The sequence below is a fragment of the Pristiophorus japonicus genome, chromosome 9 (assembly GCF_044704955.1).
Source record: "Pristiophorus japonicus isolate sPriJap1 chromosome 9, sPriJap1.hap1, whole genome shotgun sequence".
Taxonomy (NCBI): domain Eukaryota; kingdom Metazoa; phylum Chordata; class Chondrichthyes; family Pristiophoridae; genus Pristiophorus; species Pristiophorus japonicus.
This window is the reverse complement of record NC_091985.1, coordinates 115,470,434-115,489,379: the sequence shown is the minus strand read 5'-3', so window position 1 is coordinate 115,489,379 and position 18,946 is coordinate 115,470,434. Positions and strand designations below refer to the sequence as shown.

General features: G+C 44.4%; 1 pseudogene; it reads left to right on the top strand.

Moving 5' to 3' along the window:
* The first annotated feature begins 10,372 nt into the window (after window positions 1-10,372).
* Window positions 10,373-10,611, top strand: LOC139274302 (U2 spliceosomal RNA; annotated as a pseudogene).
* Window positions 10,612-18,946: the final 8,335 nt, after the last annotated feature.

Here is an 18,946-nt window from a genome sequence, read left to right as displayed (position 1 = left end):
AGGCAGTTCAGAGAAGGTTCACGAGGTTGATTCCGGGGAGGAGGGAGTTGACTTATGAGGAAAGGTTGAGTCGGTTGGATCTTACTCATTGGAATTCAGAAGAATGAGAGGTGATCTTATCGAAACGTATAAGATTATGAGGGGGCTTGACAAGTTGAATGCAGAGAGGATGTTTCCACTGATGGGGAAGACTAGAACTAGGGGGCATAATCTTGGAATAAGGGGCTGCCCATTTAAAACTGATGAGGAGGAATTTCTCAGAGGGTTGTAAATCTGTGGAATTCGCTGCCTCAGAGAGCTGTGGAAGCTGGGTCATTGAATAAATTTAAGACAGATGGACATTTTCTTAACCGATAAGGGAATAAGGGGTTATGGGGAGCGGGCAGGGAAGTCGACCCGAGTCCATGATCGAATCAGCCATGATCGTATCAAAATGGCAGAGCAGGCTCGAGGGGACGTATGGCCTACTCCTGCTCCCATTTCTTATGTTAGGAGCTGCGAGGGGTGGGAAAGAACGTGATTCACATTTAAGAGGGGGAAAAATGTGAGGGGCAGAGAGGGAGGGGCAGAGAGCGAGAATATGATCCAGGTGGAAAGACAAATCACGTTCTCCCCCCTCCGCCCTCTTAAATGTGAATCACGTTCTTCCAACTTGACCAATTCGTGAATCCTTTCTCACACACTGAGCAGGTGAACGGCTTCTCCCCACTGAACTCGCTGGGGTGTCAGAAGGTTGGATACACACACGGACCCTTCATTCAGAATTAAAATCACCCAGAAGGAAGAAAAACCATTAAACTCCAAAAGAATGAACTAAGCCACTCATTCAGGGGCTTTACACCACCCGTTATCAAGATGTAACGAAAAAAAAGAGTGTAGCCACAGCTCTTTCACCAGCTGGTGGTGGGTCTCGCAGCTTCCGCCATTTTCTGAGGCCCTGCAAATTTAAATTAGGGTGAGGTGACCTGAGTTACTATGCAACACTGACTTAACGTCACCTCAACGAACTTGGCCCTTAGCTCCAGGTCCCAAGCTCGCCATGTAAACCCAACATTCACCAGACACAGGCGCTGTCAGCGCCTCTTAAGGGGCACACACATCTTTCAGGCAAATTTGCATTTAAGCTTTTGGACTGGATTTTTTTTTTGAAGTAGTGGTTTGCTACAATACATGTTAAACGTTTTTTTTAAAAGTATGTGGGGAGAGCTGCTGGATGCTTAAAAGGCCTTGGTTGGTAAACGAAGGCCTTTACAAAAAGGCAGAAAATGCTGCAAATATTCAGCAGGTCAGACAACAAAATTCATGTCTCAGGTCGAGATGCTGCCTGACCTGCTGAGTATTTCCAGCATTTTATGCTGTCATTTCAGATTTCCAGCATCTAGTCACAGAGGGAAGAGGAAGATGCAGAAGAGGAGGAAGCCGAATAAAGGATGCAACCCAGGTAGCCCCCATCGCTGTCATATCTGGGATGGAATCATTCGCCTGCAGTTTCAGTAAAGACAACTCCAATTATCCTTTCAACCACAGTCCCACACCTTACCTTCACTCTGTTATTTACTATCACAGCATCCTCTTGGCCACATTGCTGAAATAAAAACCACCATAAAGCAAACTTTCCAATCCAACTTTACATATCTAGCCATCCAATATGACATCAAGAAATCACTCATCACCCTTGTGCATTCTCTTAGTGACTGTCTTGTGTGTGGCTTTGCCCATCCCACTGATGTCACACAGTGCTACCCCAGTGACTGCAGCATGGCTGGTGGAAGGCTGCTGATTTTCAATGGTGGACCACTGCAAAAGGCCTTGCTGGAGCTGGTGGCTAGGAGCATTACATCGAGAGAGAGTATTTCTTCTTCACTCCCTCTTCCTGGTCAACCATTGACTGGGCAGGCTACATTTCTTGGGTGTGTGTACGCAGGAAGGCACAAGGCTGGAGTTGTGGTGAGGAGGGCAGGAAAGCAAGCGACAGAAGGAGGATAATGTATGAGGATACCAGAATCTTGTATCCTTTCTTCCCCGCCGCTGGGCAATGGCTCAGCTATGCCACTGCCAAGAATGACCTACACCGTCTCCTCCAAGGGGGTGAGGTGAGGCTAGGAATGGGAGATGTGCCTTGTGATTGGTACAGAGTGCTGGTAAATGAGTGATTGTGTGGAGAGGGGGTTGTTGGGGAAAGTTGTGCATTGGAGAAGTGTGTGAGGCTAGTGATTCAGTTGGTAGGAAATGGCTTTTGAAGATGTATTCACTGACCTTGAACAGTGGTCTGAGATCATGGTGTTTCTTTGGGCACTGGAACCAGGTGGTGGGGGCGACACTGCTGGCCTCGGTGATGTAGTCCCACATCATCCTTTCTGGAGGGCCTCTTGGCCTCTTTGGGTAGAGGACCCCTCACAGTGCTGACCTCCTGCATAAAGCTGGACAGCTGCAAGACCTTGGGTGCCCCTTCCCTGGCTTGTTGAGCCATGTGTTAGTGCTGAGGCACTTCTCCCATTTTATGTGAGGTGTGGAAGGGAATTGAGCTTTAAGAGCTTTAGACTCCACTTTGGGATTTCTTTTTTAAAAAGGGCTGAAAATTGCCTCTCAACAGGCATTGCCCTTTTATTTATTTTTTTATTGTTCATGGGATGTGGGCATCATTGCAAGATCAACATTTATTGCCCATCCCCAATTGCCCTGGAGAAGATGTCCCACAATACCTAGCAAACTCATTGCCTTGCCCCCAGAGGCGGTTGGAAGATGGAACACAGTTTCTGGACACTAACTTCACTACTGATGCCTGCACTAATGCCACCAGGAGGGTGTTACACAGCGTGTTAGCGCTGGGCTAAAAATCTTTCGACCCCAGCACAAGTTTCTCTCTCCTACCGCTGTGACTATTTTCAGCAACCATTAACCAGAGGCCACAGTGACATCGGCAACTTTTGTAATGGCCGCAAATTTCTTGGCAAAGTCTTTTACTTTACCAGTCCAGTACCACTATAATTATAATTGCAGGACAATAGATAACAGGATCTTTACAAAGCTAACCACAGTGCCATTTTCTGTAGGTTCACTGGCAAGACTGGATCAAATTACACATTAAAGGGTTTTCTATAGCAGGCAGGATCAAATTACACTTTCCAGAAAGTGTCGGGTGTGTCTTTTCCTCCAAGGGATCCAATCAGAAATCTGGTGTTGTAAATAGACACAGCCTAAAATTGTGTGTGTGGTTATATCAACTCAGAGCAGATGTTAATGTGGGCCATTGACTTCTATATACTTGCCCAGACTGGAAGGGTGGGGTGGGGTTTGAATGGCATTTACCTGCCTGTCAGAACTGTCTCAGAATGCTGCTAATATGCTTTGTTTAATATTTTATTTTCTGCATGTGTTTTATTTTATAACCTAGTATCTTGTTTGTTAGCATTACAATTCCCTGTGCATCCCAGTTTAAATGTTATTTCTCATTTATTTTAAGATCCATCATCTCATTAAGAGTTTACTGTAGATTTGGGCCAGAGTTGAGATTTATGAACAATGATGGACAGGTTAAAAACCCTCTGGTCTATCCAACGTGTCTCACACATTAGTGATGCATTGTGTATCACAATATATACACACCCCACACCACGTGATCGCTGGGGAGAGGTGAAAAACCAGGTAATAACCTAGGCCAAATTTGTGGGGGAAAAATTGCCCCATTCTAGACAAATTAAACTAGTTCAGGAGATCACTCTGGCCCGAATTACTTACCTTTTATAAGAGGTGATGTCCACCGCAACCCAAAACAGGTCCAGTTCTTGCTTGAAGGAATTCAGCAAATAGTCATCCACTGCAGGAGACAGCAGCCTGTTCCAGAAGCCCACTATTTTCTGGGAAAAGAACCACCTCCTGACATCTAGCCTTCTACAACTTAGAATTGAGCACCCTGGTCCTCCCCAACCTAGTTAATTGGAAAAAAACATTCAACTGGAACACAATCTTTTCCCTTCATCATCTTATAAACCTCAATCAAATCACCCCCAAATCTACACTTCGCTAAAGTATATATACAGTCCCAGCTCTTTGCGCCCATCTTGATAACCTAGATGGTTAAAACTGACAATTAGTGTAGTGACCGTCCTCTGCACTATTTCCAAAGCCTCAATATTACCCACCATGATAGAAGACCAAAACTGGAAACAGTATTCCAAGTAAGGCCTGATCAAGGTCCTGTACAAGACTTGGATTTATAAGGACAAAATATTATGCCGCATCTTATAATCAATTGCCCTGTGAATGCACCCCAACACCCTATTTGTTCTAGCTTCACAGCATTGCTCATGTATCTTTAGAGATTTATGCACTAGAATGCCCAGATCATTCTTTCCCCACCTTCTATAATCCTTTTCTCTGAAGGGTGAATGAATGTGGAGCATTCACCCTCCCTACATGCATAACACTGCACTTTTCCAAATTAAACATAATTTGCCAGTCAAGAGCTCAATTCCCAACACATCAAGATCCACCCTAAGGTGTTAAGCATCATCTACTGTCTGAACCCTTACTAAGATCTTAGTATCATCTGCAAATTTGCAGATTGTGCCTCAAACACCTACATCTAGATAATTAATGAAAATAGTAAAGAGCAACGGTCCCAACACCAATGGTCTCCAAACTCTTCCAAATCCATCTGGAACTACTTTTTGCCCAAGTCCTGTCAGCCAGTTCAATATACACCACAAATACCAAAGGCTTGATTCTTAAGCATCTTGTTAAAAGCTTTTTGGAAGTCTAAGTAGACAGGGTGGGGCTGGTGGTGGGGGGGGGGGGCGGGGAATGCTATTTTCCCTGAATACTTTAGGATGTTAGGCTCTTCCCACTGGAGAGGATGGGTTTCAGGCTCGGTGTCAAGCCACGGGGCAAGCTGGAGGCGGATGCCTTCATCCCCCTAGCCACGATCCAGAAGCTTTCAAATCCATCAGTCTGCTTATGAAGCTTGGTCCTGTGAAGTCCTCATCGGACTCCTCTATAGCAGAACTAATATGCGACATTGCCCCCCTGGCAAAGTGGTACCTGCGGTGTCCCTTCCACCCAGCGTGGCTGCTGCCCACTAGTGCACAGTGCGTCCCATTGTGAGGATCCATCTTCCACCCTAGCTCCTAAGTTACACATGGTTCTGGTCTCAGCTGGCGACTACGACAGTGGTAGCGATTGATGCAGTGTATTCTTCCTCTCTCTCCTCTTCCAGTTCCTCCAGGAGCACAAGTTGGATCTCGCTCCTGGGAGCCTGTAATGATAAAACTAGAAGGTTTAGGGTGCAGCAGCCATAGGAAGGATATGTGCGATGAGAGCATATGGAACTGGATTGCAAATAGGTTTGGGGATGAGGGATCAGGAATAGTTGTGGATATTGAAGGAAGCTGGATTGCCCACATACCTCAAGACTATATGTGCCCTGCTCGGCCTGCGCCGACAGCACCTGCCACTCTCCTCCCAATTACCTCCAGCCCTGCCTTCTCAAAAAGGAGTGATCTCATGGAGACTACATCAGCCTCCTTCCAGTCTATGGAACCATCCCAGTGTGCAGAGAGGTATTAAAAACACAGGCTAGGGTTTGCACAGCACGTGTCCTAACTCGGAGAACCCTCTGGAGAACATCTATTCAAGTTCTTAATTCTATGCAAAACAATATGTTCATCTAATATAGTTTTTATTAAATTTGTTCAATTCAAATAGTCGAACATTGTCCTCAACAGTGAGACCGATACAAACTACTCATTTAACATTTCCACCATACCCTGGAGTCCTTTGTTACCTGTTCAACATCCTTCAATACTCCAATACAGTCAGTCATTGACAGTTCTCAGACTTGTCACATAACTGAAAAGCTTCCCTGCCAATTGGAACCATATAATGTTGTGGTCACTGTTGCCCAGATGTCCCCCCATATAGAGGCCCGATACGAGGTCAACATCATTACTAAACACTCGGATCGAATAGAGTTGTCCCTAGTTAATGCAATCAATAACGAACATGTTGAAACAGACTTCTATATGGTCAACAAATTTTTCAGCTACACTTTCCACCACAACAGAGGGTAAATCATCGCACCAGTGAAATCCAGGAAAATTATCACCCAAAGGTGCCATTTTATAGAGAGCATTAGCAATCAGTTTCTATAATACGGAGCGAGAGGTTGTAGCCCCTCTGCCACTATTTGAAGGGACTGCTCCTCAATGATTGGCTGCACTTCAATCCCACGTAAAAGATTATTCCACGACATGTTAAATCTTTACTTTGTGAAATCACCTTTGTATTAACCAAATATGTACCTGATGACTAACAGATTGTAAGCACTTGTTATAACGTTACATGCACCTTGATTCATTGTACCACATGTATTTGATATGTAGCTTTTACAGTTCTTTAGATGATCACCTTTTTCATGTTAAATCAAACAAAGTATGCAATAGTCATAAAGCCAAAAAATTGTCAAACTTTGCAAAAGTGAGAAAAGGAAGCATTCTGCCTTCACGCAACAAACAGTGTGAGAATCAACTAACTGGTCTTGGGACTAGATAAGACACTGTCTTTACAATACGGTCTTAGAATTACCAGACCTGGGACCAGACAATGTCTGTAGAACAGGAGACATGTCCTGAAGTTTCTGGCTAAGGCCTCGAGAAAAAGCAAGAGCCAGATAAGGTGGAGGAACAGTCCTCTTCCTCAGTTGGAGGCCGATGATTGGTCCTCAAGATGTCATCACATCATTCCTGACCAGTCAATCACCCCTTGTCCATCAAAGGTAGGGATGGGAAGTGAGCAGAATCGTCTTTCCTTTGTCTGAAAGTAACTCGATGCCCTATTGGCCACCCCACCCTTTGGAAAGATCCAAATAGAGTCGATATCCGTGTGAGGAACAGGCTTTAGGGGTCGGCTTATATACAGTGCTCCCAAGGGATGCTGGGATCCCTTGCGACTTCAGGGGATGAGCTCCCTGGTGGCGGAACATGGGAGTGCATGCTTTACAGATGCACAACAATAACCACCCTCAAAAGTGGTATAAAAAGGGGACCACTTACAAGAGTTGGGTTGTAGAGCACCAGGAGCAAGGGCTAACCCTGGAGAGCAACCAGGCAGCAGTGGCCCCAAGAGGAGGAGGATCCAGGTCTGAACAGATGTTACCCAAGGTGGGGTGAGGACAAGACAAGAGCCAACTAACAGGGGATACCCCAGGCGGGGGAGGAACACAAGAATTAGGAGCAGGAGCAGGCCATTTGGTCCCTCAAGCCTGCTCCATCATTCAATAAGATTATGGTTGATCTTCTACTTCAAATCCACTTTCCTGCACTATCCCCATAATCACTTAATATTCAAAAATCTGAGCATCCACAGCACTCTGGGATTGAGTATGCCAAAGATTTATCATCCGGAGTGAAGAAATTTCTCCTCCTCAGTCCAAAATGGCCAATCCCTTATTGAGAGACTGTGATCCTGGTTCTAGACTCCCCAGCCAGGGGAAAACAGCAACCCTGCATGAATTTTGTATGTTTCAATCAGATCACCATCTCATTCTTCTAAACTCTAGGGAATATAGGACTAGTCTACTCAATCGCTCCTCATAGGACAATCCCCCCATCCCAGGAATCAATCTGGTGAACCTTTGGTGCACTCCCTCTATGGCAAGTATATTTTTTATCTTTAGGTAAGGAGACCAAAACTGTACTCCAGGTGTGGTCTCACCAGGGCCCTATATAATTGCATCTAGCCAGCACGGCCCTAACCTGTGAGGGAACATGTGCGGCAGTTCGGGGCCTTAAAAAGGAGCATACCACTCTAGGGAGCAGTGCGAGCTGGTGTAGGAGGTCGACATTAGTGAAGAGGGTGCCTAGATTGGACGTCACCATAATCCAGGTCAGTGATTGGAGCATGGGCAGTTACAACAAGAGCAGAGAGGCTGGGGCAACGAGATCATAGAGCAATGTGATTGGGGCCCCAAGAGAAGCGCGAGTTCAGGGTCCAGAAGAGGAGGAGAGGGCCCAGGGGCAGCACAGGCCAGCCCACATAAATGTGTGCGCACTAGGTCTGTGCAGCAGAGATGGCCATAAGTTGTCTTGGTTAATCCTTGCCACTGGACCAAGACCTAGCTCTGTCAAGCCCATGTGGTGGCTGGTGTGCAATGGTCACCACGTTAAAAAAATGCACATACAGGCATTCCACCGTTCAATATGTAGTTCGGGACCTGGAATATTAGGTCCTTCATTGAAACACTTGCAAACTCATCCCTTTTTGGCATGGAAGCAAGTCATCTTCGATACGAGGAATCGCCCAAGATGATATCATAGCAGGAAGACATATTTACTCATACTCAAATCCTCTTGTAATAAAGGCCAACATACCATTTGCTTTCTTAATTGCTTGCTGTACCTGCATGTTAACTTTCAATGATTCATGTACAAGGGCACCCAGCTCCCTCTGGACACCAACATTTCCAAATCTCTCACCATTTAAAAAAATATATACTTTTTTTTCCTACCAAAGTGGATAACTTCACATTATATTCCATTTGCCATGTTCTTGCCCACTCACTTCCTGTCTATATCCCCTTGAAGTCTCTTTGCCTCCTCCTCACAGGTGGAAGAGACCCCAGGTGGGGTGGAAACTGTCTTCAGGGACTCCTATCAAGAAGGCACAAACTCTACCCAGGTCAGCACAGGTGATAACATTCTTGTTCTGTCCTGTAAACTACTGCTAAGGCACCTACAAGTGCTGACCTTTGTGTAATACTTAAGAAAATACCACTGTACCATGTTGGAGTCACATTTAACAATTGGGAAAAGGTGCAACAAAAAAAAAACCCGACACACACTCCTGATCTTTGATCAGAGGGGAACAGGCAAGTCAGAGGACCTCCTCATAGGACTGCTCCCGGGCCTAGCCAAGGTGTTCATTAACAGGTCCAGGCAACAAGTTGAGGGTGGTTAGGCCCGACTGCCTGCCTTTCTTCTGCAGCTACGTTCACTCCTGGGTGTCTCTAGAGATGGAGCACGTGGTGTCCACTGGCACACTGGAGGCTTTCCATAACTGGTGGACACCAGAGGGACCGGAGTGCTTCATCATCCCCCGGCCCCACAAAAAAACTTTTAATTTGATTTGTTAAGTTTGTTTAATTTACAGTTTATTGGTTGGGCCCCTTCAAGAAGGGGGCACTTGCCATCTCCTAATTGGTGATGACACTCATCATCAATTAAATAACACAACAACAATCTGTTTGCAGAACAAATCATGTTCAGGTATCTGACCTGGGGTCTATAACAATTATTGTAATTAGTTCTGTCCATGAGCTTGGTCCACTTGAAGTCAGATAATCTCAGCTGTACCTAATGAGGCAAAAATTCAGCCGCTCTCTAGCGGTTTCTCTCACTGATAAAAATAGCTTACTCTATCCTTGCTGACTCCTTTTGTAGCCTTTGTGAATTTCTGTCCCATCACTTTCATTAAGTCATGTCTCAAATGCAGTGTCTAATTTTTTCCAACACAGCACAAGATTGCAGTTCTAACAATTTGACTAACACACCTTGTAGTTTCACAAAAAAAAATGTAAAGATCTCTCATCTACCTTCTTAGTTATTTATTGTAGGCTTTCTACCTGGTTTAACTGCAAGTTTAGAATTATATGCATTGATTAAGTTCAATAAAGCGATCTTTAAACAAATCTGCACTGTCCCCATGCTTTCTCACAGCAAGCTAAACAGCCTCTGCCAACCTTTATGCTCCCAGGAAGTTTAGATGGAGGCCATCCCTCCTCCACATGTCCCATTGTCAATCAAGTGGAGTTTCTTTTTACAAAGATCCCAAAGCCAGATGTTGAATCCTAGGATTTGGCTGTTCCTCTCTGGTAATAGCCCAGAGACCATGATTCTTGCACCCTTATACTGGAGGTTAACAATGAGGCCTTTATAGGAATCCTACAAAACTAATGGATTTCAATCCATTGGAATCAATATGTAAACCTTCTACAGTACCTGGTACTCACCTTTTATCAGATCATCCACACAATCCCAGAAATCAGCTACCTTGGCTCATGGAAGGCAAAAGGCGGCCCTTGCCAGAGCTTTGCATCTGTACAGGGTGCTGCCTGATGATAGTCAGGATTGTACTTTGGTTCATGCTTTCTTGCTTGGCTGTTTCCCCAACAATGTTCAAGTTTTGCAGCCTTTTCAGTATGTTTATATGAGCTTGAGGTTGATCAGGCTCACTAGTGCCAAGCTCACTTCCTGTTGTGTCCTCCAAGCCAAGAAGTGGGGCAAACTTACTTAGAAGCAACAGGGGCTATGGTTAGTTGTTCAATCTACTGCTTTAAGCAAACTATCTCCTGTTGCAGAAACAACGTGCATTTAGACAAATCGCTTCTCGGCCTTTTGGCTAAGATCATGCGTAACTGACCTGACAGGGGAGTAGCCACCATGACCTCCGGGTGGTTCTCCCTGGATCAGGAAGGTATATGCTTGCTTTTTTGGAAACAGGAGGTGGGTGGGGTGGCTTGACCCATCCACCTCCACGGAGGTGTGTGGGGGACCTGACCCATCCACCTCCATGGCACGAACCTGGTATTGCAGTACTTCCAGGAACGGTGCAGTGGCTCTAGGCCTTTTGGCTAAGAGCATTGGCGCAGAGTGATCCTTGGCGTGTGCAAGGTGACCTCTGGCGTTTGTGATTTGACAAAGAATTGGAACGATTGGCTACGAATTTCAAAAAAAAAAACTTGAACACATTTTATGCAAGTGAATGCCATACAATGCTTAACCTCAGTACCATCACACTCCAAAGATCTTACCTTAAAGGTGTACATGGAGAACATCTGACATTGATGTCATTGTCCCTTTCTTTGGGACCCAGGGTTTGCCATCCTTATGTACTGAAAATCTGTGGAGGAAAAACTACAAGCAATAATGCCATTTACCCCCCCCCACCGTTCTAACTTTTTCAGTCACTGCTCCCATCACACTCCACTTTGCTCTACAAAGCCCAGAACTTTTATATCTTTGTTCTACCAGAAAATTATATATTAAGTCACCTGACTTTCAATCACCTGACCACTGCCTTTCTTCTTAACCCTGTGTTCAATTACCCTTAATTGCTCAGTATTTAGATCCCAACTTTATTTATTCCTATAAGGAATCTGTTCCCTTATCTAATCTATTCAAATTCAAATGCAGATTGTACATATGCTAGGAGTTAGGGTTAAGGACATTGCATTCGGTTTAGAGCTAGGGACACTGCATTAGGGTTAGGGTCACTGCATTAGGGATAGGGTCACTGCATTAGGGTTATAAGAAGATAAGAAATAGGAGCAGGAGTAGGCCATTTGGCCTCTCGAGCCTGCTCCGCTATTTAATAAGATCCTAGCAGATCTGACTATGTACTCAGCTCCACTTTCCTGCCCTCTCCCCATAGCTCTTTATTTCCTTATCGCTCAATGATCTGTCTATCTTCACCTTAAATATATTCAATGACCCAGCCTCCACAGCTCTCTAGGGCAGAGAATTCCATAGGTTTACAACCCTCTGAGAGAAGAAATTCCTTCTCATCTCAGTTTTAAATGGGTGGGCCCTATTCTGAGATTATACCCCCTAGCTTTAGTTCCCCTATGAGTGGAAATATCCTCTCTGCATCCACCTTGTCGAGCCCCCTCATTATCTTACATGTTTCGATAAGATCATCTCTCATTCTTCTGAACTCCAATGAGTATAAGCCTAACCTACTCAACCTATCTTCATAAGTCAACCCCCTCATCGCTGGATCAACTTAGTGAACCTTCTCTGAACAGCCTCCAATGCAAGTATATCCTTCCTTAAATACGGAGACCCAAACTGTACATAGTACTCGAGGTGTGGCCTCACCAATAACCTGTACAGTTGTAGCAGGACTTCTCTGCTTTTATACTCCATCCCCCTTGCAATAAAGGCCAACATTCCATTTGCCTTCCTGATTACTTGCCGTACCTGCATACTAACCTTTTGTGTTTCATGCACAAGGACCCCCAGGTCCCTCTGTACTGCAGCACCTTGCAATTTTTCTCCTTTTAAATTATAATTTGCTTTTCTAATTTTTCCGCCAAAGTGGATAACCTCACATTTTCCCACATTATACTCCATCTGCCAAATTTTTGCCCATTCACTTAGCCTGTCTCTATCCCTTTGCAGATTTCTTGTGTCCTCCTCACAATTTGCTCTCCCACCCATCTTTGTATCATCAGCAAACTTGGCTACATTACACTCAGTTCCTTCATCCAAGTCATTAATATAGATTGTAAACAGCTGATCCCTGCAGCACCCCACTAGTTACAGTTTGTCAACCAGAAAATGACCCATTCATCCCAACTCTCTGTTTTCTGTTAGTTAGCCAATCCTCTCTCCATGCTAATATATTACCCCCAAACCCGTGAATTTTTAACTTGTGCAGTAACCTTTTATGTGGCACCTTATCGAATGCCTTCTGGAAATCCAAATACACCACATCCACTGGTCCCCCCTTATCCATCTTGCTCAAAGAACTCCATCACATTTGTTGTAGGCATTAGTCACCTGCTGAATATATAAAACACTAGGCATTAGGCACCTGCTGAATATATCTAAACTCATATAAGTTTAAAATGGCCACATATAAAATGGCTGCCAAAGCATGATGGGAACCCCGTTAGTCAAGTAATGAACTGGGACTGACCGAGCGATGACCGAGCAATGACCCTGTGAGGCCCACTACCAGGAATGCCTTGGATACAATGAACCAGTGATTTCACACAGTCAAAGTCCAAGGAAGAGAGATAAGGGGAGAATCTGCCTCACATAACGAGGTCATTAATCAGCCCGAGCTGACAAAACCCAAACATGCAGTTCCTGAGATATCAGGGAAATTCTATTGGGTTAAAGAAACCTATATGTAATCTATAATCGTTATGATTGGATTGTGTACAGCCGAAGTGGGCTGAGTAACTGTAAAGAACTATTGTAAAACATATAAATATCGATGAGTTTCTTTGTTCTGCGGAGAGAAGCCAGGATCCAGTCCTGTGACTTCCTCCCCGTTGCCGTCAATAAAGGCCGCACTGGCATTGGAACCGACTCTGAGTGTTGAGTGATTCTTCTGATAAACACTAATACTAACAACATTTATCAAACATGATTTCCCTTTCATAAAACCATGCTGACTCTGCTTGACTGAATTATGCTTTTTCAAATGTCCTGCTACTGCTTCCTTAATAATGGACTCCAGCATTTTCCCAACGACAGATGTTAGGCTAACCAGCCTATATTTTCTGCTTTCTGTCTGGCTCCTTTTTTAAATAGGGGCATTACAGTTGCGGTTTTCAAATCCGCTGGGACCTCTCCAGAATCCAAGGAATTTTGGTAGATTACAACCAATGCATCCACTATCTCTGCAGCCACTTCTTTTAAGACCCTAGGATGCAAGGCATCAGGTCCAGGGGACTTGTCCGCCTTTAGTCCCATTATTTTACCGAGTACTACTACTTTAGTGATAGTGATTGTATTAAGTTCCTCCCTTCCTATAGCCCCTTGATTATCCACCATTGAGATGTTTTTAGTGTCTTCTACCGTGAAGACCGATACAAAATATTTGTTCAAAGTCTCTGCCATTTCCCTGTTCCCCATTCTTAATTCCCCAGTCTTATCCTCCAACATTTACTTTAGCCACTCTTTTCCTTTTTATGTACCTGTAGAAACTCTGTTTTTATATTTCATGCTAGTTTGGTTTCATAATCTATTTTCCCATTCTATTATTTTTTTAGTCATTCTTTGCTGGCTTTTAAAAGTTTCCCAGTCCTCTGGCCTCCCACTAGACTTGGCCACTTTGTATGCCCTAGCAGAGCAGGCTCGAGGGGTCAAATGGCCTACTCCTGTTCCTATTTCTTATGTTCTTATGTTTTCAATTTGACGCCATGCCTTATTTCCTTAGTTAGCCATGGTTAGGGACACTGCTTTTGGTTTAGGGTTTCGGACACTGCATTAGGGTTAGGGACACTGCATTAGAGTTAGGGACACTGCATTAGGGTTAGGGACACTGCATTAAAGTTTGGTATGCGGGCAATGGGGAAATATCCCCTCTTGTATTTGTATTTTCATTTCTAGTTTGTTTCACTGGTACCTGCCACTTTTGTTTGGCTTACGCTTTCCATTGCTTTTTGTTCCGTTATACTTGCCATTATTTATCCCCAGCTGTAGTTATAGTTGGGGTTCATGGTATATGTTAGACTCTTAAAAGAAGGTACATCTGATTAAAAGAGCAGTCGTGCTTAAGATCAAGTTAAGGGGTAGGAGTTTTAGATTTGGATTAGGGTCATATGGTTAGGGCTCATATCAGTGGAGGTTAGGTGTTGGGGTCAGGAGTTCGGGGTGAGTTAAGTTTAAGGTCAGGGGTTAGGGGTTGGGTTAGGATTAGGGCCAGCGGAAGTTTATTGAGGTTAAAGTTAAGGTCAGGGGTTGGGTTAAGGTTAGCGGAGGGTTTTTTTGGGTAAGAATTAGGGTCAGGGATTGAGTTCGGGTCAGCGGAAGGTTTTTTCGGGTCAGGGTTTGGGTCAGTGGAGGTTTTTTAAATTAAGTTCAAGGTCAGGATTGGAGCTTTCCTGCATTATATTTGATTCAGGCCATTTGGTGACTATGTTTCAAATTTTGGAATCCAGTGTCTCTCCTTTTCCTTTGTGGAGGTGTCCAGTTCACATTGGTTTCAAGCCCCATAGTTTCCAGGGATTGAACCTGTAGTGAATGTAATGACTCAAAAGACTTGTTACTGTAAACTGCGTCAGGTGTAAACCTGATCCAACTTTATTCGCGCCCAAAGTAACCAGCGTTACATGGTACCTACGCTTATATACCAGTGACTGCGCAAGCGCACTTACAGCCTGATGACCTCCGACAGTGGTGCTCCCTGGTCTCTGGTGACCCCAAGCATAAATACATAACAACATCCCCTTTCAAGATCTTAATATCAGTCTTTTTACAAATTAAGACGGTCTGGGACTTTCCGCTCATGAGTTGATCGTCTCAATTTAACTTCAGTTCTAGGCGAGGGTTCTGAGTCAGTTTTGACTGAAGGCTGAGTAACCGATCTGATGGGAATGGTAATGACCACATCAGAGACAGGAGGTCCAGTTTCAATAATGACAGCAAAGTCCTCTGATGAATGAACATTGGTTGGTTGGTCACTGACTGCATCTTCCTCAAGTTCCAGTTCATCTGTGTACCGCAGTTTTATCTGATCAACATGTTCGCTGCATGTTTGCCCATTCTTGAGCACGACAATAAACACTCTGTTGGCTGTAACCGTACCGACGATCCACTTTGGACCTTGACCATAGTTCAATACATAAACCGGATCATTGACAGAGATGTCACGTGACACAGCAGCACAATCATGATACTCTTGACGTCTGCTGACTTTGACATCTGTTTTCAACACGACCATTCAAATCAGAATGAACAAGAGAGAGCTTGGTCTTGAGATTTCTCTTCATCAGTAGTTCAGTAGGGGAGACCCCAGTAAGCGTATGAGGTCTGGTCTTGTAACTGAGCAGTATACAGGACAAGCGAGTCTGCAGTGAACCCTGAGTTACAACTTTCATACTCTGCTTGATCGTTTGAACAGCACGCTCTGCTTGACCATTAGAAGCAGGTTTGAATGGGGCTGACCTCATCCTAACCCTAAATGTGTTTAATACCATTGAGTTTCATGAATTCTTGAAACTCCAGACTTGTGAAGCAAGATCCATTGTCACTCACAACAATGTCAGGCAAATCATAAGTAGCAAACATGACACGAAGGCTCTCAATAGGTAGCTGTAGATGTACTGGATGACATAATAATACACTCGATCCACTTTGAATATGCATCCACCACAACAAGAAACATCTTTCCCAGGAAAGGGCCTGCAAAATCAATGTGGACCCTCAACCATGGTTTAGATGGCCACGACCAAAGACTCAGCGGAGATTACGCTGGTACTTTACTTAGCTGCATGCAAGTATTGCACTGATGCATGCATGATTCCAGATCAGAGTAAATTCCAGGCCACCATACATGACAATTCCAGGATGAGTGCTATGTAGTTCACGTACAAATTTTTCTCTATCTTTCTTAGGCATAACAACATGCTTACCCCACAGTAAACAATCTGACTGAGTGGACAGTTCATCTTTGCGACGGTTGTAAGTTTGGTCTCATCACACATTTCCATAGGTATTGCAGACCAATCACCACTGAGTACACAATGTTGCACTACCGAAAAAATAGGGTCATGGCTGGTCCAGATCCTAACTTGTTGAGCAGTGATAGGAGTTCCTTCACTCTCAAAAGCATCCATTACTAACAGTAGATCTGCAGGTTGAGGCATCTCCACCTCAGGTGTGGGCAACGGCAGATGACTCAGTGCATCGGCACAATTCTCAGTGCCAGGTCGATGATGAATAACATAATCATAGGCAGACAATGTCAACGCCCACCTCTTGGACGATGCATTGGTATTAATACCTTTGTTTTCCGAAAACAATGAAATAAGTGGCTTGTGATCTATTTCGAGTTCAAAACGAAGACCAAACAGGTACTGATGCATCTTTTTGAACCCATACACACAGGCCAAAGCTTCTTTTTCTATCATGCTGTAAGCTCTTTCCGCCTTGACAAACTTCTTGAAGCATACGCAACAGGTTGTAGCTTACCCGACTCATTTGCTTGTTGGAGTACACAGCCAACCCCAAATGATGATGCATCACAGGCCAATACAAGCCGCTTACACGGATCATAATGAGCAAGCAACTTATTTGAACAGAGCAGATTCTTAGCTTTCTCAAAGGCTCTACCTTGAGACACACCCCAGACCCAGTTGTTGCCTTTTCTGAGTAGCACGTGCAGTGGCTAGAAAAAAAGTGCTCAATCTGGGTAAGAAACTACCAAAGTAGTTGAGTAGCCCAAGGAATGAACGCAATTCTGTCACATTCTGAGGCCTGAGTGCATTTTTGATGGCCTTGGTTTTCAAATCACTAGGCCTGATGCCATCAGCAGCAATATTCCTCCCCAGGAATTCAGCTTCAGGTGCCATGAAGACACTCTTCGAACGTTTCAGCCTGAGTCCCACTTTGTCCAGACGATATAGAACTTCTTCAAGATTGTTCCGATGTTCAGTAGTGTTGCGACTGTGACCAGAATGTCATCTTGAAACACGACAGTTCGAGGAACATAGAAACATAGAAAATAGGTGCAGGAGTAGGCCATTCGGCCCTTCGAGCCTGCACTGCCATTCAATAAGATCATGGCTGATCATTCCCTCAGTATCCCTTTCCTGCTTTCTCTCCATACCCCTTGATCTCCTTAGCCGTAAGGGCCATATCTAACTCCCTCTTGAATATATCCAATGAACTGGCATCAACAACTCTCTGCGGTAGGGAATTCCACAGGTTAACAACTCTCTGAGTGAAGAAGTTTCTCCTCATCTCAGTCCTAAATGGCCTACCCCTTATCCTAAGACTATGTCCCCTGGTTCTGGACTTCCCCAACATTGGGAACATTCTTCCCGCATCTAACCTGTCCAGTCCCGTCAGAATCTTATACGTTTCTATGAGATCCCCTCACATCCTTCTAAACTCCAGTGAATAAAGGCCCAGTTGATCCAGTCTCTCCTCATATGACATTCCAGCCATTCCTGGAATGAGTCTGGTGAACCTTCGCTGCACTGCCTCAATAGCAAGAACGTCCTTCCTCAGATTAGGAGACCAACACTGAACACAATATTACAGGTGAGGCTTCACTAAGGCCCTGTACAACTGCAGTAAGATCTCCCTGCTCCTATACGCAAATCCCCTAGCTATGAAGGCCAACATGCCATTTGTCTTCTTCACCGCCTGTTGTACCTGCATGCCAACTTTCAATGACTGATGTACCATGACACCCAGGTCTCGTTGCATCTCTCCTTTTCCTAATCTGCCACCATTCAGATAATATTCTGCCTTTGTGTTTTTGCCCCCAAAGTGGATAAACTCACATTTATCCACATTATACTACATCTGCCATGCATTTGCCCACTCACCTAGCCTGTCCAAATCACCCTGCAGCCTCTTAGTGTCCTCCTCACAGCTCACACCGCCACCCAGTTTAGTGTCATCTGCAAACTTGGAGATATTACACTCAATTCCTTCATCTAAATCGTTAATGTATATTGTAAAGAGCTGGGGTCCCAGCACTGAGCCCTGCGGCACTCCACAAATCACTGCCTGCCATTCTGAAAAGGACCCATTTATCTCGACTTTCCGCCAACCAGTTCTCTATTCACATCAGTACATTACCCCCAATACCATGCGCTTTGATTTTGCACACCAATCTCTTGTGCGGAACCTTGTCAAAAGTCTTTTGAAAGTCCAAATACACCACATCCACTGGTTCTCCCTTGTCCACTCTGCTAGTTACATCCTCAAAAAATTCCAGAAGATTCGTCAAGCATGATTTCCCTTTCATAAATCCATGCTGACTTGGACCAATCCTGTCACTGCTTTCCAAATACGCTGCTATTTCATCCTTAATGATTGATTCCAACATTTTCCCCACTACTGATGTCAGGCTAACCGGTCTATAATTACCCATTTTCTCTCTCCCTCCTTTTTAAAAAAGTGATGTTACATTAGCTACCCTCCAGTCCATAGGAACTGATCCAGATTCGATAGACTGTTGGAAAATGATCACCAATGCATCCACTATTTTTAGGGCCACTTCCTTAAGTACTCTGGGATGCAGACTATCAGGCCCTGGGGATTTATCAGCCTTCAGTACCATCAATTTCCCCAACACAATTTCCCGCCTAATAAGGATATCCTTCTGTTCCTCCTTCTCACTAGACCTACTGTCCCCTAGTACAATCGGAAGGTTATATGTGTCTTCCTTCGTGAAGACAGAACCTAAGTATTTGTTCAATTGG